Genomic DNA, 24,709 nt, shown 5'->3' with positions numbered 1-24,709 from the left:
ACAGGTCTAACCAATTAACTTGGTTATGATGGTGTGCAGCATCTCTTAGTGACAGAGACACCTGAAAAAAACATCAGGCAGTGTTGTCAGCTCCTGCAGTTTTACGTTGGCTCAGCTCCTGAACTCATAGGATGACAAGAAAACCTTTCTTCTCACGGAGAGGGAAAAAAAAGTAAATTTCTAATCTTGCCTTTGTGAAGAAGAACTTGAAAACCTGTCTCCAAATGGCTTAAAAAATCAGATGACAAAGAAAAAGGGACAATGTTTCTACACCATTAAATTCTCATGGTTTTGGGGGGCCTGACTCATGGTTTTTCAATGGAGTTGGCATTAATGGTAATGGTCTAATTTGAATAGACAAATTTAGAAATTGATATTCCTGAACTTCCTATTATAGAGAAGGCAATACTGCCTGAACAGCAGGTCTATTTCAGGAAATTAAAACCTCCCCATATCCTTTCAGATGACTTGATCGTTTCTACATTTCAGTCAATGTTACACAGGGGACACTGCACAATGTTTAGCATGGTGGCGGAAAATTCACCTAGCAGAGAATTGTGAAGGCACAGTCTATCTGCTGAAAGACTCTCCAGCTGGGAACAGACATAATGGGGGCACAAGGAATTCATTTTTGGGCAATCTCTGTTGGGAAGCTGTTGCCTCAAATTAACAGTACTTCTCCCACAGGGGGGGTCTAGGTAGAAAGTGCACGCGAAAGAGCAGCTCTCTTTTGCACCCAGGTATCTGCATTCTCAAAAGACACGCAAGTTAAAACATATTGTAGATGTCAAGTGTGAGATTTGTTTAATGTAGTTTCTGTCTGCTGAAACAAAGAGAGCACAGGACATTGATTCAAAAAAAAAAAAAAAACCAAACCAAATCCAACCAAACATCGAAATCCTTTTCTCCTGAATAGTTGTGATCTTTATTGTAAATTTTATTTTCCCTCTTCCACCGGATGTCCTTGCTGAATGTCCTTCCTATTTCTCCTTTCCTGGAAATAGGCACTTTCTGTCATCCCTTCCCTCCTCCTCACAGAGAGGTGAGAAAACCAGTGCTACGATGGATCACTGTCACTGGACGGAAAGGAAAACCATAGAAAAGACCTTTCTGATTAAGTAGTCAATCTCTTGCAGCACTTCCTTCATTAAGACCTGGAATAAATGTCATGCATGTTTTACAAAGCTCTGATCATATTATTATCATGCTTGGGGGATTTTAAAGTGCTATTAAGGCTCCACTGGCTTGGTCAGCCCTTACCATTATCAAAGCCCTTCTATGGGATCTCCTCTTTCTAATTTCACAAACTTCTATGAAGCTGATAATGCAGAGACAACACAGAGATGTCTTGACTACTGGCAGCTTCTACCTCCTGAGACTTGGTTTTTTTCTGTACCTTTATCTCTACATTTAAAAGGTCGTTCTGTATCATATATCTTCCCCAGGCATTGCTAACCAATTTTCTTAGTCCTTTCACTTCTTCTAAGATGAATAAAATGAGTGCTGTAATACTCTCTAAGTGGACAGCATTTTTCACATTCTGAAGAATTTTCTGTACCACTCTTTCTGAATCCTCACTCCATTTTTATCATCCTTCTGAAAACCCAAACTTCTCAGAAGACTCCAGCTGAGACAGCCTTTCCATTTTGCTGCTCTTGCTCCAACTGCTATCAATAAGGCCAGAAGCCACTGAAACTCCCCCGTCAAGCAATAGCTGTCCTGCTGCTTCCACTGCAATTGCTTGTTTCTTGAACTTTTCAGTTCACCAAAGAAGAGCAAGAGGATCTCTGGAGCATTCAGGAATGCAAAGAAAGGGAAGGAGAGATGCTCTTTCTTTGACGGAGAGAAGAAGCCGTGTACATCCACACCGTCTCTTAGCTTAATATCTCCTTAGAAACGGCTGTGATCTGAATCTCTGAAAGAGAAGGTACAGCAGTGGGAGTTTGGGCTCCGTGGCTGCAGGGGGAGGAATTCTTCCTGGAAATCCTTGAAACACAGCATTGTGCTCCCAGAGCTGGATTTAACCCTCTGAATGCAAATATGCCCTCGAGTTACATCTAAAAAAAGGAGGATCCTCCTTGCAAATGTTAAGCACAGTTATAATGATCCGTACATAAAGAGCAGAGACCACAGAGAAAAATCTATTATTGTTGCTGCAAAAAAAACTGTAGCAACTCATGAGAGTTTTACTTTTATTATTCATGTTGCTATTAGGAGTTTCATTACTACTAGATCCTAGCTGGCACAGATGGCTGCTGTGCTTTGAGGTCTGCTTTAGTCATGTTTTTAGCTGCTTTTTTCTGCAGATTTTATAGGGTTTGGGCTGATTTTAGCTTCCTTCATTTGCTTGATAATTGTTTTGTTTTTTGTTTTAGTTTTTACTTAATTAGCAGGAATATGTTCATGTTTATAGTGTGCTTTATTCACTTTTTTTGAACTTGTGGTAACCAGAATCAGTGATGCAATTATACCTTCTGTTGTTTGCGTGGGCCCAGCTCAGGCCAGATGCTTTGATGGTGGCAGCAGCTTTCCTGGAAGGTCAGTATCAATTTGCTGGCACTGCTGGACTGGTGTTTCACACCTGTTGATAACTTTCCACCTTAAAAAGCATCTTTCTCAACATCGCTTCTGTTTGCTGAGGGGGAACCTCTCGCCCGAATGTTTCCGTTCCCCTGAGACCCTCGGTCAAATCACTGCCCGAACACTGGTGAGAATTTCTGTTTCCTGGGCTCCTCCTCAGATATACGTAGACTCATCTCAGCCATCATCTCCACTGCTGCCATATTTTGCTTGCCTAACAGGTTATCTGCATGCAGTAGCTTCTGTGTCCTTGTGCCTTCCAGTTATTGCCTTAGTGATAATGACAAACACCAGGAGAGCATTACTTGCACCGCTGTACCTGGTCAGCTCTTGTTGCTGCTGTGACTGAGCAGAACCTACTGATAAATTTTTACGGTCTGCTAGGTGGAAATTCAGGCTCAGTCATAAACAACTGTGCCTGCACTGCGGTTTATTTTGGCTATGTCATCACAGTACATTGCTAAGAGATCTGGGTGCGAGTTTCGGCTTTCCTCTGAAATGGAGCACGTGAGCCAGGAGGAGCGGTGCGGTATGCTCCCACATGCCTCCTGGCCTGCAGGGGCAGTACATGTCCCTCAAAGTCAGACGCAGACTGAATTCTTCTACACCTGAAATACGTTGTTTGGTCTCCATCACGCAAGGTGTCCACACACTTACGTGCCACATTTTGATCTTCAGTAATTTCCCATAGTCCTGCTCTTTGGCTGCTAAATGTGTGGCCAACTGGTTAGGAGGATTCATGAAAAGCTTCGAGTACTGCCCAGGGTTGCACTACCTCTTCTCTCCCTTCCTCCGAACATCACCGCCAATTTGTGATAGGTAAAGAAAAGTTTTAAAATATAAAGTTTGGGAGTTAAAGTTTCATTTTACTGAAAAAAGAGAGCTTTTCAGGTGTCTGTGTTAAAATTTAGTTTTGAAAACCTGTGGGTCTCAGATCTCCCACAGCAGGAGGCAAGTAATTAATTGCTGTTGTCTTAGTGTCATGGGATAGTTTTCAGTGTTATGACCAAAGGGAAAATACCTTGAATAGGATGCACTAACTTATGGTAATTGGCTCCTAATCTTCTGCCATAGGATTTGAGTAACTGCCTTTAAAGTCCATGGCACTTGTTTGTATGCTGTGGCAGGGGACCAGGTCCCTTAGCTTTTATCTGCTCTTCACATTAGCCTGACTGAAAGTCTACATGCCAAAACTATAACCCCAGTTCCAGATGCCCCCATAATTCGGATCTGGCTAAGAATTTAGCAGCTCAGGCCCATCTCTAATTACAACAGACAAATTATTGGATAATTTCTTCTGCTTTATCTTTGCAGTTCACTGGAGCAGTTAATTTCTCCAAAAGCAGGCACATCCTTTCTTATTAGAAATTCCTTTTTGGCCTTTTTAATGTGAGTTTCTTATTATTAAACACACACATGCACACACACACTCACACACATACAAAAAGCTTTACTGATAAGGGATTATATAACTGGTACCTAAGATAACATGAGATGTTTAACAGAAACTTGGCTTTAACCACCAGATAATTTGCCACTTCATGGAAGCAGTCTCAGCTGATGACTTCTCTTTTTTTCATAACTACAGCCAAAATTTGAAGAGTAGTAGTAGAAGTAAATTAGTCCATATGCTGCCGTAGGGCAGAGCTGGTGGGCAGGAATGAAGAGCTGGAAGAGGAAAGGACCGGTGGCAACTGATTTGAATATCTACTTTGTGATATCATGGAACACAAATTTCTGGTTTCAGTTTTGGCAGTTTCTGTTTCTTTCCTGCTTGTGATGAAAGTGAGGTATTCGGCAGTTGCTAACTCTGATATTTATATTACCTTTTTTCCCTTTTTGGATCTCCTTTCATCCAGTGCAGGTACACCCCTATTCATTATTTCTAACACCCCAGCTGAAAGCAATTCCAGCCACCCCCAACAGCGGTACAAACAGACACTGAAGATACAGAGAAATTGCAATCTGTACAGACTAAACAGAAACAGGAGCAGGATGTTTGCGCTAGAGGGAAGTGCCAGGCTCTGCCTCTATGGTCACCCAGAGGCATGGTCAGGTACAAAGCTCCAGATTTTTGCTTCTTCTCTGCGTTGCCCTCATGCTCTCTTTCCTCCCATCCATACAAAAAAGCTGCAGAAAAAGAACTCCTGTTTTCACAAAATATCCCAGGAAAAGAAACCTTAAATATCATGCTGCTTTGCGTTGTATTGATTGAGCATTGCATTATTCAGTTTGAAGTGAGGAACCCCAGGGGTTTACCCTGAGACTTCCAGGGGACTAACAATGGCACCTATAAATTTTGAAGCTGTTGATTGTGATTTTTTTCAAGATTTCCGCTACTAAATCAGCATCATTACTTAGGAAGTCCTGGCATCTTGACTTAGCTGCAGAACTGCATGCCTCTCAGTTGCATAATATTTTGGAAATGCATGCTTCATTGAAGTGTCATTGATTTTCAACTAAAGTGAAAATGCCCTCATTTAATGCTTTCTTAAGAGAATTACAAAGGAGGCTGGAGAGGGTTTGGACACAGTCATTATTAATTGTACATCACAAAATTGGGATTTATATATTTTTAATGCAGAAATTCTTTACAGCTCCTAAATCAAAACGCTGTTCTAAAATTATGTCTAGTTTTATAAATGGAAAGACCCTATTTTGTTCAAGACTTTTAAATTCCTTTGCTTTGTTCAACAAACCCCTGTACTTGCTGTGAGGGGATTGCTGATTGCTTTGTCAGCAAGACCAATGATATTCAATCTTTGATTTCTGATTCATTTGCTTCTTCCTTCCCTTTGATGAACAGAATAAACGTCTAGCTTTTTCCTCTCCTTTCAAAAAAATTTCTCTCGCCTCTCACTTCCTTAGTAGTGAGACCGTTTTATGTGAAACATTCTGCCTGTCTTTTGGACTATCTCTTCCTCTTCACTGAGCTCAGAGCTGTGTAAGTACTTTACAGTCTTGCATTAGAGAAAACAAAATTTTCTCTCCTTCTATTGTTGGCTCTGACGTTAGGGTGTCGGCTTTGCCTCTGACCACAAAGTTCCCTGGCTTCCCCCTGGCTGTTTCCTCAGGCCTTTGTGTTGGCGTTGCTCTCTGAGGCGGCCAAATCTACCCCCGTTCTGGTAGGCAATGGGTAGGAAGGTCACGTTCTGAAACTGGTTGTACATAAAGGGCGGTGTGACTTTGTGGAAATAATCCTGAAGCAGGGCCTAGCGGTTGCCATAAACTAGGCACGGTTGACCATGGTGTTGGCATATAAGCTTCAGCTAGTGCTATAGGATAAGGCCACAGTGTAGTTGCAAGCAGAGAGGAGCACCTGCCAAACACTGTGAAAGCAGTGACAGCACCCTTGAGAGAGGTAGGTGGTGTGCAAAAGCGACAGTGGCAGCCAGCTGTCAGGTGTGGTGGCAATTCGAACAAAGACAACCAAGAACAGGGTGTTTTCTGCCCGATCCAATGACTTTCAGCAGGCAGACAGCCTGGACATCCTCCGGGTCGGCCCTGGGAGCACCCACCACATAGCCCCAGCCACCATGCTGCCCCCATGGCTTTCCTCCCAGACGACATCAAGGGCCATGAAGATGATCAAAGGGCTGGAGAACCTGCCCTGTGAGGAAAGACTGAAGAAGTTAGGTCCTTTCTCCCTGTAAAAGATAAGGCTCAGGAGGGATCACATCACAGTATTCAAGCACTTCAAGGCCAGCTAAAAAGAGGACAGAGGCTCTCTTTTCACAAGGACACACGTGGAGAAGACGGGGGTACCAGGTACAAATTGCACCAGGAAAAGTTTCACCTCGAAATAAGAAAAACTTTTTACAGTAAGAACAATCATTCACTGGAGCAACCTCCCCAGAATTCCTGGAGGTTTCAAGATGCAATTGGACAGGTGCTAGATAAGATCACCTAGGCTCCCTTTCCCATGAAGGGGTGGGCCAGATGATCTTTCCAGGTATGTTCCAACCTGGGCTATCCTATGTTTCTATGATTGTTGCAGAGAGCAGAGATGTCACCTAAATCATTGATTGCCTATGGCTGTCACTGAAGTGTTTTGGTGTGCAAGTCCATGTAGTCTCCGTACTGTCATTTGCTCTTAAACTGTGACCTAGGTTCCTGAAGTTATTAACATTTCAGAAAGCCCCAGCTACACCATCACACTCGCAACACAAACGCATGGGAAAAGACAGTTCCTGTCTGCCCGGGTATGATTTAAAGCAAAACAAAGCTCCCAAACGGGAGAAATATACACTACTGGAATCATTGTTTAAAGGTGGAGAAGGCTCTGTGCAATGATTAAACTTACCAAAGGCTGGGCAACATGTCTGAGAAAAGAAGAGTTAAAGCCCAACAATGGGATCACAACCATCTTGCCATGTTACAATTGCTAGAGCTTGTCATATCTGGCTAAAATACATTAAAAGCAGAGTTCACCTGATCTGTACAAGAATTATACTATACTTTAGTTAAGATAAATTAACAAATGCTAATGGTTTAGCTAATAAAAAGATCTTTGACCCATGAAGTCTTGACCACTGTACTTAATCACTTTGAAAATGCATGTGTGCTTCCTCTGAAATGCTGAGTGCAGCTATGTGCTACCCAGCGCAGTAGCTACTGATCTCAGTAGCAAAAAACATGGCTCATTTCAGTGGGAACACCTTGCCAGATTTGGGGTTGCACCATCTCTGGATAATGCAGAAGCGTGAAGGCCTCCTTTTTGTCATGCACCTCACCGGACAACACAAATAGCAAGCTTTAGGCACAACTCTTGCACCTTTACTCATTAGTTGTCTTCCTAAGAAGCTCTTAATTCCATTGGGTCAATATAAATGTGAGGGAATATGTACTCAGTGGTCTGCAGGTGAGGCTGAGATCGCAGGTAACCATGGTATGAGCTTTACAAAAATCTCTGCAGTGAGAGGAAGAAAAATCAAAATATCGATTGCAAGGTTTGATCAGTTTCTCTTTTCAGAAGAAATTTCAATCTGATTTGTCATGTTATCGATTTTTTTCTGGTTCTTTGAGTAATTATTTTCAGTGATTCTTAGCTGACTGCCTCACTTTGAACTAGTATCAGATATCAGATTTAGGGGGGGTTATTTAAATGTAAGAAAATATTCAATTTAAGAAGGATCGTGAAGTCAGATCTGAAAGAGAAAGCTGATACGTGTCCTTCTGGGGGAAAAAAGAAAACCGAAGTACTTTCTACTTCCTAATATGGCAAGTGAGGCCATTCAACAGTGTGAGAAAAGTAGAACATGTTTTATTGTGTTCAAAGGTGCAAGATAACTTACCAAGTCTTTAATTCATCACATGCTTTACAGTGCTATTTACCTAGATATCCTTTCCAAATATAGCCAGAACATTTGTAAATACGTAATGACATATCTTTATTGCAATAGGTATTCTTCTGCATGATTCAGCAGAATATTGAGTAGTGTATTCAAAGTCTGCAGCTGTATCAGTAACGGATGGTAAATCTGGACAGGTGACATACTGAAAGGAGATAACTTTCTCTCCTTACTACCTTCATATCCTGTTTCTAATTTTTTACTCTTTCTTCAAAAAGAGTGCATAAATAAGCTTAAATGCCTCCTGATTATTTCTCTGTTAAGAATGACTTAATCCAAAATCTGCTGAGATCATCAAAAGCTGACTGAAGTTTTGGATCCAGTTCTCCAAATGCAGGCGATAATGAATTGACCAAAAACACACTATAGGCATTGAAATTCAATTTTAATATGGTTCTTCTCTATCTCCCCCCTCCTGTCATACATTACATTAACACATTTTCTGCCTTTGGCAAAAGCAATAAAATCTTAGCCATGGCTTTTTGCCACAGTAATGTACATCCAGAACTTGTTGACTTACCTTTACTTGCAAATCTTCTCAAAGTTTGTCCCAAAATACAAACCAGGAAAACATGGAATAACATATTGAGGTCCCTTCTAACCTGGTATTCTATGCTTCTATGGTATTCAGCTTCTTCTCAGACAGCCTGTGTTTCAGGTACATCACAGATTATTGCAGAGTGTTCTAATCTATTTTTTCTATGTCACACAACCTTTTTCTTGAAATAAGATCATCAGATAGAACACATGCGCAGGCCTCCTCTTAAGAAAATTGTCATATGTTACATTTTATGGAATATCTGAGACCATGAAATAAAGTAGCATAGTTTCAAGGCCTCTGGAGTGGCATAAGGAGGAGATACACTCACAGAAGTACTTACATATCCATATGCAGTAGTTAAAGAAAAAAAAAGATTTAAGAAATGAAAGCTCAGTTGCTCAGCAAAGAGCTTTTAGATTGTTAGAGAAATGTCCTCTTGCAAATACTTACAAATATTTATACTTTGTCTGTTTAAGATTTTAGACTTTTCTTTATATTAATATGAAATTTGAAAACTTCAAGGCAGAGATTGTCTGGATTTCTAATTATGGAAACATGGAATCTCAGAAGAACAGAGGTTTGAAGGGGCCTCAGGAGGCCATATAGCCCCAACACCTGCTTATAGCAGGTTCAGCTAGATCTAGTTGCTCATGCCCATGTCTGATTAAGCCTTCAACATCAAGGGTGGAGAGTCCTCAACCTCTCTGGGCACATTGCTCCAATAGTTGATGACCCTCATTAAAAAAAAGAAATCTTTATATTTAATTGCAATGTACCTTGTTGAAGCTTGTGTCTGTTGCCTCTTGTGCCATAGCACAGCTGGAAGAAGAGACTGGCTCAATCTTCTCTTCACCTCCTGTACAGGTGGCTGGGCTGAAGACAGCAATGAGGTCTCCCCTTGACCTCTTCTTAAGGCTGAAGAGACCAAGTTCCCAGTGTTTGTATCAAAAAACTCAGTTCCTTGAGTAATTTGACTTTAGAACTCTTCAGGGTTATGAGGACAAAATATGATAAAGTATTATTTCAGGATGGCATAACAGGGATTTCTTAAATGATGTTACAGAAACTGATAAACATGATTGTGTTAGGAGACTTGCGAAAAAAATCTTAGATTATGCTCTTCTGATTAATTACAGAACTGGGAAAAATAGCAGTTTAAAAAAGATTTAAGACATTTGCTTGCACAAGCATTACTCAGAGCCAGCTTTATTTTTTAAGGATGCAATTTTTCTGTCAGTCTATAATGTGGTACTGTGACTGGGTAATATATCTTCAGGCTTTACAGACTCCTGGCATGACATACTTTTTGAGACAGTAGATCTTAATAGATCCTTCTGCATTAATCCTGACTAATGAGCAGATGAATAGTTAATTAATAGTGCTCCACACAGGCATTGACACAGTAGACCATTGCAGCTTCACTGTGGTTCTTGCTTTCTAATAGATGAACAGAACTTAACTTGCATTTTTTCCATCAGATCATAATGGCTCAGAAAGTTCCATTACAGTTTACCAGATCACTGATCTATGAACTAAACAGTATTTAAATATTTCTTGATTTGATTTACTATGGTATATGGTCTCTTGTGCCTTCACTGAATCCATATAGCAAAAGAGCCATTATGCCATTTCTTTAGTCACTGATCTAGCAGATCATTAAGAAGTTTTTCATTCTGTAGGCATTAGGCTTTAAGGGCTTGATTTTTCCTAGTGTTCTGACTGCTGGTGCTCTGCACGAGGGGAAGCCTTTTGACACGGGCGGTTCTTCAAGTGCAGTATGTACAGCATGAAACCATAGGCGGCAGCCCATATCAAGTTAAAATGAGGTCTTTTCTGTCTAAATAGAATCCTGTTTTTATCTCCTGAATTATACATTCACCACCTTCTGATGACACTGCATATCTTAAAAGTGCTGGCAGGTGTAAAAGGATGTGATATGACTGAGTTTTGAGTCATACCAGAAAAGAATGTAGCCCTCCACCCCTTATGGAACTCTCACTAAGGTTCACTTGTGGTTAAATCTTCTTGCTAATGACCCATGGAAAGCAAGGAAAGAACCTTAAATGGCAAGGGTAACGTGACTAGTCTCAAACATCTACATAATTCAGATTCAAACAGATCAAGATCTTAGTACATGTAAGATTAATTTTTTGCAACTTAGTATTTAAGACATTTAGTCTTCAGTAGCAAAGGAATGGTCAAGCCTTCCCAGAGGAAAAGACCTGACTTTATTTTCCTTTAAAGAAATCCACTGTGTTTTGGGAATAAGTAGTGCTCTGATCAACGATGATCCCATCTTGCTTCATTTAGCCAAAAGCATATTTTCCTTTCTCCATCTATGCAATTTTAGGCTACTTCTTTAAAAGACAATATATTTTACAAAAGGACTTTTCAAATTTCTGCGCTTAAATGCTGCACACAAACAATACAGCTAAGTGAGGATCATTATTTTTGCACTATCAATATTGTATTAGAAAAAATTCATCAAGCCAGTATCCTTGGAACAAAGGTCAAGCCAGTCATGTTGGATCAGATTATTTGCCATGAAAATGGGAGATGTCATTTGCCATTTGCCAAAAGCAATGGTCAATTTCAATGTTCACATTTTTTAACAAAAATTCAGCAGAACACTTTACCTTCAAAATTTTGTATGGCTAGAAACAAATACCATGTGCCCAAAGGAAATTGCAAGAAATCACAAGAAGGATAACTGAGGAAAACAGGCCCATGCTAGAAAACTCTTCGTATAAAACAGTGCTTAGATCATGTATGTGCCTTAACTGCCAAAATTTACTTCCCTTTCGGTTTAAAAATATGTTCTATATAATACAATGGTATTTTGTGTAATACCTTTCTATAGTTTGGATGCTTCTCAGTGGAATCAAATGCACTAGTTAGATTAGGTGAGAGTTTCTTGAGAGATATTTTCTCTATTGTAAAAAATAACATTGCAGAGAGAATTACCAAACCAGTAGAAATTAGGAAGAAATGAGTCATGGTAATTAACTTTCTTCAGGACTCTCATGTGTCAGAACCTAAATGTTACTCCTTGATAGATTTAGCTAAGGTATAATATTCTACCTACAGTTAATAGTAACAAATGCTCTATTAGTAAAGCAGAACATTTAGAAATATGATGAAGTTAATGCTCGAGAGAGCTGAACGACTGCTAGGATTGATTGTTGTACTACTTTGATGTCCAAGTTTAAGGCTACCTACACAGTTATATTCTGCTTTATTTTGCAACTCATTAAAGAAGAACAGGAGTGTCCTACCAGCGAGAGGTATTGTCTTCCTTCCAGTAATAAAAAAACGCTACGCTGGAAAACTACAGGGACATTGGCCAAAGAGCAATAAAGAGAGATCAGGAGAACTTCTGAAACATTAATGATGTCCTTCTGCCAAAGCTTGTAAAAATGTGCTAAAACTTTGAGTGTTCATGAATGTGGCAGCTTGAGATTTACCTCATCTCATCAACTCCCTGGGCTAAGTTTTCACTTACCCAATATTTTTCCCAGACGGGATCTCTGTAGGCTTATGAGAGAGAAGAGGGAAAGACATACATTCTTTAGCCAAGAGATAATTAAACAGAGTCATCAAGGCCAGACCTCTGACTGGGCTGTGAAATCTACTGCCAGATGTTGCAGATACATCTGTCTTAAGTACTAACAGGATCCTTCTCATCACAGTATCTAAGCGTTTCACAAATATGAATGGGTTTTCTCTCTGGGAAAGGAATATTTTTTCATACTAATATAGTACCAGACAGAGCCGGACAAATAACAGTAACAAAGTAGGTATTTTTTGAGTTTTGCATTTTGGTTTCTAACTTTTTCTGGCTGATTTTTTTTTTTCATGGGGGAAAAGAACACCTTAAATTCTCCAAAGCCTGAAAATCTATAGACATCTAGTTTCTTCCACATAGAAGACTCTTTCCTCCATAGTTCTGTAGCTATTGAACATTAGGGCATTGACAAATGGTGAAAAGTTTATTGATCGTTCCCTTCAGTATATTTTTAGGTCTACAAGTTTTAGATGGTGTGTGGTAGTAACTGTGGCCTAAAGACTGAAAAACTGGAAGACAAATATCAGGGATCTCGTATACAGGTATAAGTATATTTACAAAGTATAAAACAAAAAATTATTAAAAATAGATGTGCATTAAAAATTAAATACATATCTATATATATATTTATGTGATTTGAAATGTGGGTGTATGTATTTCTGATTACACACAGAGGTACCTTTTTTTTCATCTATTTCATAATGCTTGGGAGTTGTCTTAACATTTTTTAAATAGTTTGGGTTGATCATCCTGAACTTCCTGCGCTACAACGAACATGGTACGTGAGAGAGAGAAATTTCTGCTTCTTACATTACTTCAGCTTTTATATATTGTTTTGGGTTACCTTCTTCACTGTGCACAGAGATAATGGGAAGGGAAAGGAAACATGGGGAGGCAGCATCAAATCTTATACTTCACGTTAGAAGATGGTATTTTTGTCTGCAAAGATTCAAGCAGGCTTTCCCCAGACCTCACAGACTAGTGGAGAAAAGCTTGTGTGCACATATGAGAGCAAAAAAGGGACATTTCCATTAGGTTTGGCACTAAATAACAAATAACTGAAATACCATCAGTAAGAGATCACTAAACATAAACATCCAGATGCTGCAACAAACTGCAAAAACATTTGTTTAAATGTCTGCAATGTTGCATTTCAGTAAATTAATACATCATAATTAGAGATTTTCACTGAGATTTTACTGAGGGAATGTGTTAGTAAGTGGGCTGCAACGTTCATTGTTGCTGACAGTGAAAGATGTCCAGGCCATACTAGCTGTTACTGTGAATAAAAAGATATGTGTTTTCTGTCAGCCTCTGCTTTCTGCAAAGGAGGTACGTTTTCATGCAGTAATCCTGGGACTACAGAGTAAAATGGACTTGCGCAGCCTCCGCCTCAGACGCGCCAGCCTTTCTCCAACGACTACCAAGGGAACCCAAATGGCTGTGTAGACAGGGCACAAGCTGTCTTTAAAGGCTAAAGAGGAGGCAGTAGGGGACCTTCCCTAAACCAGTGAAATCTGAATAATAAACCCTTTGGTGGGCAGTCAGGGTGCCCCTGTGCCCCCTCAGGAGGCACGTAGAGCCGGTCCCAGGGTCTCCCACGCCTGTGCTCTGGTCGGCTGCGTGATGGATGCGCTGACTTGAGGCGTCTCCCCGCCGACAGCCCTGGCAGTTGTCAATCTCTGCCGGGTCTCACCCTCCACACTGTGCAGGGAAGGTCAGTTTACAGTATCTAAAGACCTAGGCAAAGTATGTTAATCCATTATGCGGTTTCCTAAGTATCGCTTGCCAAATGCTACGATGGCATCACATATATCACATACAGGCACCTGCTACTGATTGCCCTGGCATTTCTGCTGCTAGCTGGAGGTGGAAGCTCACATGCTAATTAATGACGTAACTCTTGCTACGCAAATACTTTTGTTTTAACAAAATTGCTACGGCCGTATACAGTCTTAGGATAAATTTCTCTAGAAGATTCTTGATAAATTGAAGTTTATTATTAATCATTTGTTAGTTGTATGCTGTATATAACTTTACATATAATTATTATATTGCTAAAGACGTCTGTATTTTGCCACTTTATTCCTATTGTTAAAATAATCCATTTACTTTCTTGATTCTGTCCCAACAGTTTGGTTAGACCTGTTGGAACTTCAGACATTATCAAAAAAAATAGGGGTTTTCTTTTTGCATTGAGCACAAGTTTTACCTTATATTATATTTTTAGCTTTTAAGTGAATTTTTTTAATCCACTTTAGAAGATAAATTAGGTTCTGGCCAGGAAATATCTTCACAGTTGCTAAGCAGTTCCCCAACAAGTGAAAAAAAAACAACTGTTTTGGGTCCATTTAGCTGTCAGAAAATTTTGATGCTGTCACCAGAATAATATTGATATACTTGTGATATTGATATATTTGAAAAGTATATGTTCTTTGGACCTTGTGGCTTTTTAAAATATGCTTCCCAAGATTAGTTAAGTAGAAAGTACTTTATCGGGTCCTTTGGGGACCTGCGAGGACTTTCAGCATCAGTGTTTTCTGACTATGTACTGCCTCTGTGGCTCTCTACTCTTTTCAAAATCAGAAGAGGGAAAACAGCCCAAGCAGAGCTGCATAGGCTGGGGATTACATCACAGCCATGTTCATTGTACTCTTGCAGGCAGAGGTAGAATTTTGTTTGGTACTTGCAGAGTTAGTTGCCAATTATTTATTTAAAACTTGTCATTTGTGCCAGAGAGATTTAGGGCCTTGGCTACTAACACATTCCCCAGCAAAGCAAACACATACAACAAAATAACTATGGTTCGAAGTATATTCAGTGCCTTGAACAGAAATCGAGTATGTCCTAGTTTAGTCCTGATATTTGATTCCAAGACCTGTCCAGTTCCAAGAGGAAGATTGCCCATGTATCAGGCTGATGGCTGTCCCCTAGGTATTCAAGTTATTTCACTGATGAAAGAATTCATGAATTTCTAATTATAGACAACATTTTAGGATCTACGTTTCAATGTTAGATCTAATCTCCATTGTGATCCAATGGCTCTGACCTGTTACAAGCCAAATTGTTTCCATCAGTTTGCTGAAGAAACGGACTGGAAGATTTGGATGGCTGGTAAATATCTGTTTACCCAGACAGAGTGCCCAAAACGATGAGCTAAGCAGTACAGAATAGTTAAAAAAAATACAGTACTCACCTAGTTCATTTCTTAACACCATCTGCATTTTTGTGCAGAGGTAACTCAGACAAATCAGAGGTTTTTACAAATATTTGCTTCGTTCAAAAACCTACAAAATAGGACTCAAAAACCTCATTGTATTAGCTAAACTAGCCTTTGCCAGGGACAGATTACTACAGAGCATTCTTTTGCATAGTCAATAATGGGACTTTTATTATGTTCCTTCAGAAATTTTCTAACAATTTAGTGAATTTTATCATTAACACACTTGTTCTGCTTGTCCAGGTTAAGTTTTTCTCTGCACAGCTTCAGTCTGTTACATTTAGTTGTATCGTATTGCATTTAGCTAAATATTTTTTCCAATCCTTTAAAATACTTCTAAAATATCCTTTATAAATCCTTTTAAAACTATTTTTTAAATCCTTTAAAAATAACAGAGGACTCTCACGCACTCAAAACTATCCCATATCTTATATTTTCTTAAAATTTTCTGTATTAAACAGATCTGCTACTCACTGAATATGTTCTATTCTCTTTTTTAAATTATTTCTAGTTTGCAGATAGAACACACTTAAATTTCAATTCAGAGCAGCCATCAATAAAAAGTCATTATTATTATGGCTTTCCTTTTACCTGTGTATCCCGGAGTTTATGACAAACATTATACAATCAATTCTTTCTATGTCTCCCTGGCAAAGGTGTGTAATACTTCACATGTAAGGCTGTAAAACGAAGCACCCCTTAGAACTTCAAAGTTCTACTTTGACTTAAAGTTGCTCAGCATCTTTGAAAATCAGGCCACCTGCTTGTCAGGCTGGATAGTAAAAAATACGGGTCGAAGAAAAGAAATTTCCAATTTAGTTCCATTCATCTGCTGTACTCTCACATACAAAATCAGGCAGGCATACGCTTATAAACCATTGCCTTCAACAGAACATAAACACATTCATCAAGTATAAGTACATCTCAGACCAGAGCCTTAATTACTAAATCACATGCTGCCTGACTGCATAGGTACACAGTATATTCGCCGCGTACATACAATAGCAATTCACACATTACTGCCATGTGAAAAAAATTGTAATATTGCTTGGTCACAAAACTGTGAGTATTGCTTTTTTCTTTTGTTAGATAGGAACTGAAAGGGACCGAAAACAATGGCCAGAGGTCTCATTACAATAGTTTCTTTTCGTTCGTAACATTCATGACCCAGCAGTGCAAAAGCAAGCATTCAGAATGAAACAGTCAGGTTTTCAAGGCTAACTACGTCAGTCCTTGGTGAGTGACAAGCACAAAGTCTCATCACTTTTAGCTGATGAACAAGAGAAATTAGGGTGATCCTCCATCTCTTTTTTTAAGCAAGCATCCCTCACCACTGTAATTTATGCTTCCTGGTTGTTATTTATTACTTATTTTAGAGATATCCCTTAATGCATTCAGTTGTAGTGGGGATACAACAAAGGCTGAGTGAATTAATCAAAATTTTGCAGATGTTGCTTACTTTCGTTGCAATAATTCGGTCTGAAAAAAGCTAGATTTTTTTTAACAATATAAATCAAAACATCAAAATGACAACAATTCTCTTTCTGAGCTGTCCTGTGGAATTGAATGACCAAAACACAAAGCCCTGCTCCGAGGTCACAATTCCTGCAATTCCTTCGCCGTTTCAACAGAGGTCTGTCTGCAGGGGGGCAGGCTAAGAAGTGTCTACAGTCACCTCCTGCCTCTTCATTCACCGAGTCACTGGCTTATAGGTTGTATGGTTTTGGACCCTGGGCCATCCTTGAAGAGCCTTAGCTGCAGTGTGGTGGTGATCTGTTGTGAGAGGCTGAGGCATTTATGAGGGAGTCCAGGCTTTACAAGTGAGCACAGGTAACAGCGGTTACGCAGCACCTTTAAATCCAGAAGACGCTAAAAGATTATTTGCAGAAACTGTATGGATGTGCTGTCAGCTGCTACCAAAATGGAAGAAGACAGTTTTGAGACGCGTTTCCCGAGCAGCAGCCAGCATCCTGCCCAGTCAGCAGTTTGGTATCTAAAGATGATTTTGTCCCATGGATTTATCACAGGCTGAACGCTGGCTATACGGGTATTTAGTGTCTACTGGCCTGCTCTGTATAGGTACAGAGCAGACAGTGAGCATGGTCTTAAGTAGCATTTAAACATTATTTATGTGTTTTTAATTGACTGAGTTACAGCCCAGTACACGGCTTACGACCATGACAGCAATCCTGAGGGAACAGTCCTTCAACAAATCAAGATACAACCTGCTAGCTGTCTCATAAAGATAGGGCAACCTGCTCCTTTATTCATTTCGTGCCTCTGAAGACATTATTAGAAAAACATTATTCCTCCCTTTTTGTAGAAGTGCACAGCAGAAGTCAAACAAGACCCGGGCTAGCTTTTTCATTCCTAAACCAACAGAAACACACAAACAAGCAAAATCTCTTAACAGGCTGGTATCATAAAACCTTCAACTTGGCAGGAAAAGACAAACAGGAACCAAAAATGCCATCTTCAGAAAGCAGAGCAAAAAGATTGTCTTTTAAACAGGCCTTTATACCCCCCAGTTCATTTACTTCGCATCTTCATTTTCCTAAACCATACCTGAACGTGTGCCCCCATCTTATTGGTTTGCTTCCCTTCTGTATTAACATCATTAAAATGATTGATTATTATTTTCATAGCCTAACCTTGCAGATGTCTTAACAAAATGTCCAGTACCAAAACAACTCTGGACTTGGCCTTCTTACGCTCCAGTGTAACAGATAACCTTGTTTTTATATTTTGTTCCCTAATTAATAGAAAGTAAAATTGCCCTTTCTGGATAAAAATTGACATGTACTGTCTTACCCACAATTCATTCACTTTTGCCATGTAGCAAAACTTCTAATTAACCAGGCCTCTCAGGGGCCTGGTTAACTTCTACTTGCACAGCTATATTGCTGAAAACCTTAATATGGTCAACAACTCCCTAAAAAGAAGAGGCTTTGCACTTTCTGGAATGAGAGAAGAAATGGTTTTGCATGGATCAGTAAAGATAGCAATAATTGCCATAAGGCTCACTGTAATTTATGCAGAAGAAGTTTCTCAATTGCTCATAGTGGACTGTCAGATGTGAGACAGCATGCAAATGGAGCAGATCATAAAAATAATTTCTAGCCTAGGTTCTAAGAACAAAACTCTTGAAACCTTCCTTTATTGCTAAGAAATGTAGGAATAGAGAAAACAATGTGATTGCTAGAAAAGTAACATTAGTGCATATTGTATTATTCATACTCTTTTACAGAGCTGCAACAAGCTAAATAATACACTTTTTCAAGATTTATGCACAGCTATATCATGGTAGGACAAAAGGTTCATAAATTGCCAGCAGTATATTGGTCTTCTTTCATTTTAGGAAACAATTGAAGTCTTGGTTGAAAGGGTATCTCTTTTTCTGTGTCCACTGGGGCCTTAAGCCATGGAAATAAAGAAAAGTTTCTTGAACTTGTTGGTTACTATACAGTTAAAAGGTAAATACGCCATTGTCTGTTTGATTAATTTCAAGACAGCAATAAAAATATATTTGGAATATTTGGAAAAGTAAAAATTATACTGAAATGACGTAGTTTGAACCTTGACTGTTATGGCAGATGTTACCGCACAATTTTTGCAAAAAAAGATTAAATACTTGCTGACAGCTAATTGTCTAGCTCTTTAACTGTGCACCTCAGCAGAGTACGGCATATATGATATTGAATACAGCATTTCAAACATTCTCAGTCATTTTCTGTCACTTTCCCAATGGCATCCAGCTTTCCAAGACATAGTTCACTGAGGTAATTTTCAATACATAGAAATACTGAAGCATATCCTCCCAAGATGGCTAACTCCTCCTCGGCATTTGAAAGGATCTTAAAATGTTTTTTGATTACTTGTATTTATCTGCGTGCATTAGATGTGGGACTCATCTCACCTAAGTTTAATAGTATAAAATCATAAAATGCCTAATCCAAACTAGTTGTCTAATGCAATCATTTTAGGAGAAAAGTAAATGCTTTCAGAGGACAGTTCATCCCTCATGCTTAGATAGTACATAACACGGGTTTGAAGTGGAAAGAAAAATAAGAAGGAGTAAAGATTGTATTGGTGCGATGTCCTAACATTTCCTCGTGGTGATCTGTGCTAGTCTTACGGCATCTCTGACCCTTTTTCTCAGCCATGTTGCGGTCTTCTCAGAATCTCACTTCCCTCAAAGCAAGAGCCTACTTTCTTTGCCCTTCCAGTACAGGCTGCGTTCAGAAGTCTATAGAGTCACTACCATGCTTAGGGACCTGTGCTCTTGATGTGTCAACATAGAAAAGCAGACTCCTCATGTGAGTCGTCTGAGCTATTCTGGATGGACTGACTGCAGGGATACTAGACATCTCTCATGAGCACGTCGCTGAGATATCTAAACAGGGTGAGAAAAGGCAGATGTCTTCAGTTCCCCAGGTTTTTATAATGGTCTGCTAATGAGGCTGAATGAGAAGATGCTGGCTGTTAAAAAAAAAAAAAGAAGGAAAAAAGAGGAGAGCTCCACACTGTACACCTGCCAGTGACCTGTCTACCTTCTTTTTTTAACCTACATTACTGAGTGACAGTAGACATCCCTCTTTCTTTTTCTCTTAGGAAAATCATCGCTGCTTCACCTGTTCCTCATCCTGTTTGACTTTACTTATCTTTAGGAATTATGTCTTGGAGGGATTTTCTGTGCTATTCAGATCTTGCCTGCTGAAGATCAGTGGCTTTAACATTTGCCTGTCAATGGCAGATGTTTTTGTAATCCCATGTTCCATACTCAGAGTGCTGGACGTTACAGCCTTGACATTTGGCCTAAGATTGAGGATTTGCTATTAGTATTTCCCCAGGAAACTGACACTTGACGGACAGGCTACATAATCCATGCTTGGATACGTTTCTTAGTGAATTGATCTCCATTTCAAATTGACATGGGCAAAGACACAATGTGGTAGATCACCATCTATTCCCCACCCACAGAGTATTTTAATAAAATGCAACATGCATTGCAGCGTAAGCTATGAAGCATATAAATCTGCAACATGCAGTTTGAAACTTGCTTACAAAATACTATGAATGTCTTCCACATTTCCCTAGTGTTTATTTACTTATGCAGGAAGCCTAGAAAAATATTTTGATGTATTGCATGCCATAATTTTTAACATTACTCAAAATGTTTCAAAAGATTTTTAGTGAAAGTTAACCCACATCAATCATGACCTTGACATGAAAAATTACTGCCAACCTTTAAATAAAAGAAGGAGAGGGAGCAAGAACTCTAATACTCCTGGCTGGTGCTGAATTGTTGAAAACATTCAAAGTGTTATGCACATACTCTGTCTACAGTGGAACTATATAAAAGGAAGCCAATCATTTATTACCATGGCAAACGTAATTAAAGATCTTTTATCTTTTCAACTTATAGGATCCCAGAATATCCACTTTATATAGTGAGAATTATATTTAGTAACTATTGTATTAGTAACTATAGTAACTCTTTCTACTTTAGATTAACATAGATTCCAATGAATTCCCTGGGAGCTTTTCAAAGTTAGTAAAAACGTGCATTCAGGCTATGGCTTTGTAACATAGGTTGCTTCTTCCCCATTGTATTTCCCCAGCTGAAGTTGTACCTGTTATCCAAACAAAAGGTGACACTGGACTAGGCAGGTCAACCTGCTTTTCTAGTATTCTCCGTACGAAGGAACAACAAGGAACTACATGCCAAGACCTGGTTGTCTCATAGGATCTGAATACAGAAAACTTTCTATTTGGTAAGCATGAATAGCATTGTCTCCAGCTCCGTGCCAAAAACTCATTAATGTGCCTAACAAAGGTGGCATATATCCTGTAATTTCTCTGAGAAAAGTAAACTTCAAGAGAAGTCTGAGAGTTAGGTCATCGTGTCAAATTCCCTGTATCTATGGAGAGTTTTCGTCAATGTGATGTCCATGGGCGCAGAATTAAATGCGATTCCAATGAGGAAACGCTTCTTTTCTCTGTTATTATGGAAAACTTCAGCCTTGAAATATTTTAGCCGTACATTTCTCTAGACTGGGTGCTTTATAAAACCTTGTTATTACAAATCCAGCTTATTTCAAAGCCTTGATCCGCAAAGCCTCTTTGTATACAGATTTCTGATGGTTTTTTGCAACACATCTAAATCATATCATCTAATTTATTCAAAGTTCTGACTGTGCTTCTCAGTCTCTTGCAGCATTTCAACCAGTTGTGCAAACTATGAAATTTTATTAAAAAATTGCATCTACCTGAGGATATAGAAACTGCTCTTCTTCTCCATCTGACTTGTTATTCTACACTTGCAGTGGTCAGATTCACCTATAAATGTCCTATCACGCTTTTAAATCATGCCGTTCCATATATCATAGGGAAATAGAGGAAGGCAATTTCCTTCTGCTCACGGTGGTAGTTTTACATGCTTAACTTGAACTCCTACTGTCAAATGAACTAGAAGAATTTTAACTGAGCTAGTAAAAGACCTAGAAACGGCCAGTATTCTTGAAATAGCTACGCCAGGACAGGAATCAATTCTACTGTTAATTTAAGAAAAATAGTTTCCAGAAAGTAGGAACAATGATCACAAATAAGAAAATAAACGTAACCAAAAGTAGATGTGATTAATCAAGGAGTTATTTCCTATGATCTCTTCTTACTGCCTGAAACGTAAATGTAAATTTAGTATTTGTCAGCAGTAGTTAATGAGAAGCCCAAGACTGAGTTTGTAACTATGAAACTTTAATACAATTACTAAATTGAAAAATGTTAAAGGAAAAAAACCTTATGAAGGAGAAGATGAGATCTGTGTGTACACACGAGTTTCTCCTTCTCTAATTTCTCACCAGCAGCTGGTTCAACTCGATAACACCTCATTCCCAGCATCTTAAAGGACTGGTCAGCCTTACAGCTCTCTTTTTTGAAGGAAAACAAATGACTGATAGCACAGACACTAACAGTTCTCAATCACTCTTAGGGTTGATCTCCTTTGCTTTCGAGAATGAGTTTTGGTTTTCTCATTTGTCTGCTTTTGTGGAAGACACTGAAAGCATCTCCTCTTCTGCCTGTTTTCAGTAATTGCCTCATAATGGCAAGGAGCGCTTCAGGAGAATCTATTGGCCATGTTAGATTATGTCTGACCACTAGACTGATGCTCTGAAGGCTTTAACTCATGGGATCCTGCGCCATAATTTTTCTTCCACTTCATTTACAGTATTCCTATTTTTAGCATCAACGTGAGACAGACGCAATTATACCTGAAGTTCAGCAGCATATAATAGGTGTCTGAATTTGACTCTTGAGTTATTCTAATCATCGTTTGCACAGTTTAACATCATTTACACAATGCTATTTGGTTTTAAACACCCTGGGCTCAAAGTCACATGCTTAAAACCATGTATTTTCAAAAAAAATACATAAATGACTAAGCAATGCGCTATAGCCAAGTACCTGTGATATGCTATGTTTAGCAAATATAGAGTAACACATAAGATGATATTTTTAGCAGCTGTATTCTCTATTAATATTTTTTTCTGAATGATAGGAACAATAATCCATAGTAAGCATGCACTCTTTATAATTGTACAAATTTGAAAAATTGCTGAAAATTTGAGTTTTCCTTTCCTAGCAGTATTTTAAGTTAACTTCTATCTGTGCTTCTTTGCATCTCCATTGGCTCCTATCCTCCAACAGTGATTCCCAGCCTCCTTGCAACTGTGCTCCATTTGACTGAGCCCATAACATTCCAACTGCAAACAGATGGGAACCTGGAATCCTGGTTTTTCTTTGAAATGTCTTTTCACATGAACTATTAACAATGACTTTGAATTGTTTCAGCATTATTTTACAAACCCTAAGCATCCATCTGAAATATGATATCCTAACTAAGGGTCTACCAACCTTTGTCTGGGATTTCCCGGAGAGAAATGTCTTCATATGTGCAGTGAAGTCTGGTGCCATTATAAGGAAACTCTGATGTTTTGCAGACTGGTTGGATTTATTTTATTGCATATGCATAAAACAGCTGTCCAGTGCAAATGCAGTTGGTCTCTCAGAAGCCTCTCTGCAAATGTGGAGACACCCGGTAACCCTGTAAGATTGAATGTTACTATACATACACAGTGGAGCTAGCTAGGCTACTAGATGTCAACAAATCCCAGATGTTCACTGCAGATGTGCTGATCGGTAAGGATTCACAGGCATTCAACAGCTAGATCCATGTTACTGTGCATGTTCAGAAGCAAACAAGTTCACAATGATGTCATACATCATGAGTAAAAATTATTCTATAAAAAAGAAGAATTTCTTCTCATACTTTGCTGACAGGTTTTCATCTGGAAGAAGATAGGTCCAGTCCTGTGGTAACTCTGATTAAATAGCTAATAATAAATAAATAAATAAATAATAACCAAAAAACTCCACCAAAGTACTGATACATTCAATCACCTTTAGCTAGTCAAGCTAACGGGGAGCTGAGACAACCTGGAGGAAGGGAAAGGGCCTCACCAAGTCACGCTTGATGTAAGACTTACAGATAGCATGTTTTACAAGAACATCCATCCTAAAAATATTTTTAGCCTACGGCATTTTGGACCCTTTGGATAGGTGTAACTTTGAAGGACTTAACTGAGTCATATATAGAACCGTAACTAAAACATCCTTCAAGACACTAAAATGTCACTGCTTACTTTCAAGTGCCATTCTGGAAGAGAAAACATCACTAATATTTCCCTCACAGAACCTCATGGTAAATTTTGACTTGCATATGTGTATACATGTACTGTACATATGTATCCCACCAACGTCAATAGCATATCAGAGTTGTGACCTGCTGTGCATATCTGAGAGGAAATTTTTGTTACTGGAGAAGATTTCATAGTGCCTAAAAGATAAAGAATTGTTTGTGATGAGATTTGGTCATTGTTCCCAGGGCTGTGTAATTAGTCTTAAATGTTCTCGTTACAATCCTGCTGTGGATTTGCATGTGTAAGTCCTGGTGATTAAAGCGGGACATGAAGGGTAGAACTAAGCTTCTACTCCGTGTGGGAAGCAATATCCAAAACCGTGCCCACTGAAATCACTGAGAGTGTTTTCTTTTCTTTGCTGGGTCAGGATTTTCTCCCATGTCTGGCTAAGTACTCAATAGATTCATTTTCAGAGACTCTATTCCCTTTCCCTTTTCTCCTGGCTAGATAAGATAAAGTGTTTTCAAGAAAAAAAGCAAAAAAAACCAGCTAACCGAAATAAATGCATAATTTCAATATCCTACTTCTCCCCGGCATAAAAGGAGAAAGAAAGGGTTTATGCTGCTACTGTAGTTTTGATTCTAAATCCAATGTAAATACAGAATGAAATGTAAATCCATTGGCTTTTTGTGTTGTGAATTTTACAACATTTTTAATATTGATTCAACTATATACTGGGAAGCGACTTTCATT

The sequence above is a fragment of the Rissa tridactyla genome, chromosome 5 (genome assembly GCF_028500815.1).
Source record: "Rissa tridactyla isolate bRisTri1 chromosome 5, bRisTri1.patW.cur.20221130, whole genome shotgun sequence".
NCBI classification, from domain to species: domain Eukaryota; kingdom Metazoa; phylum Chordata; class Aves; order Charadriiformes; family Laridae; genus Rissa; species Rissa tridactyla.
This window is presented reverse-complemented; position numbering follows the sequence as displayed.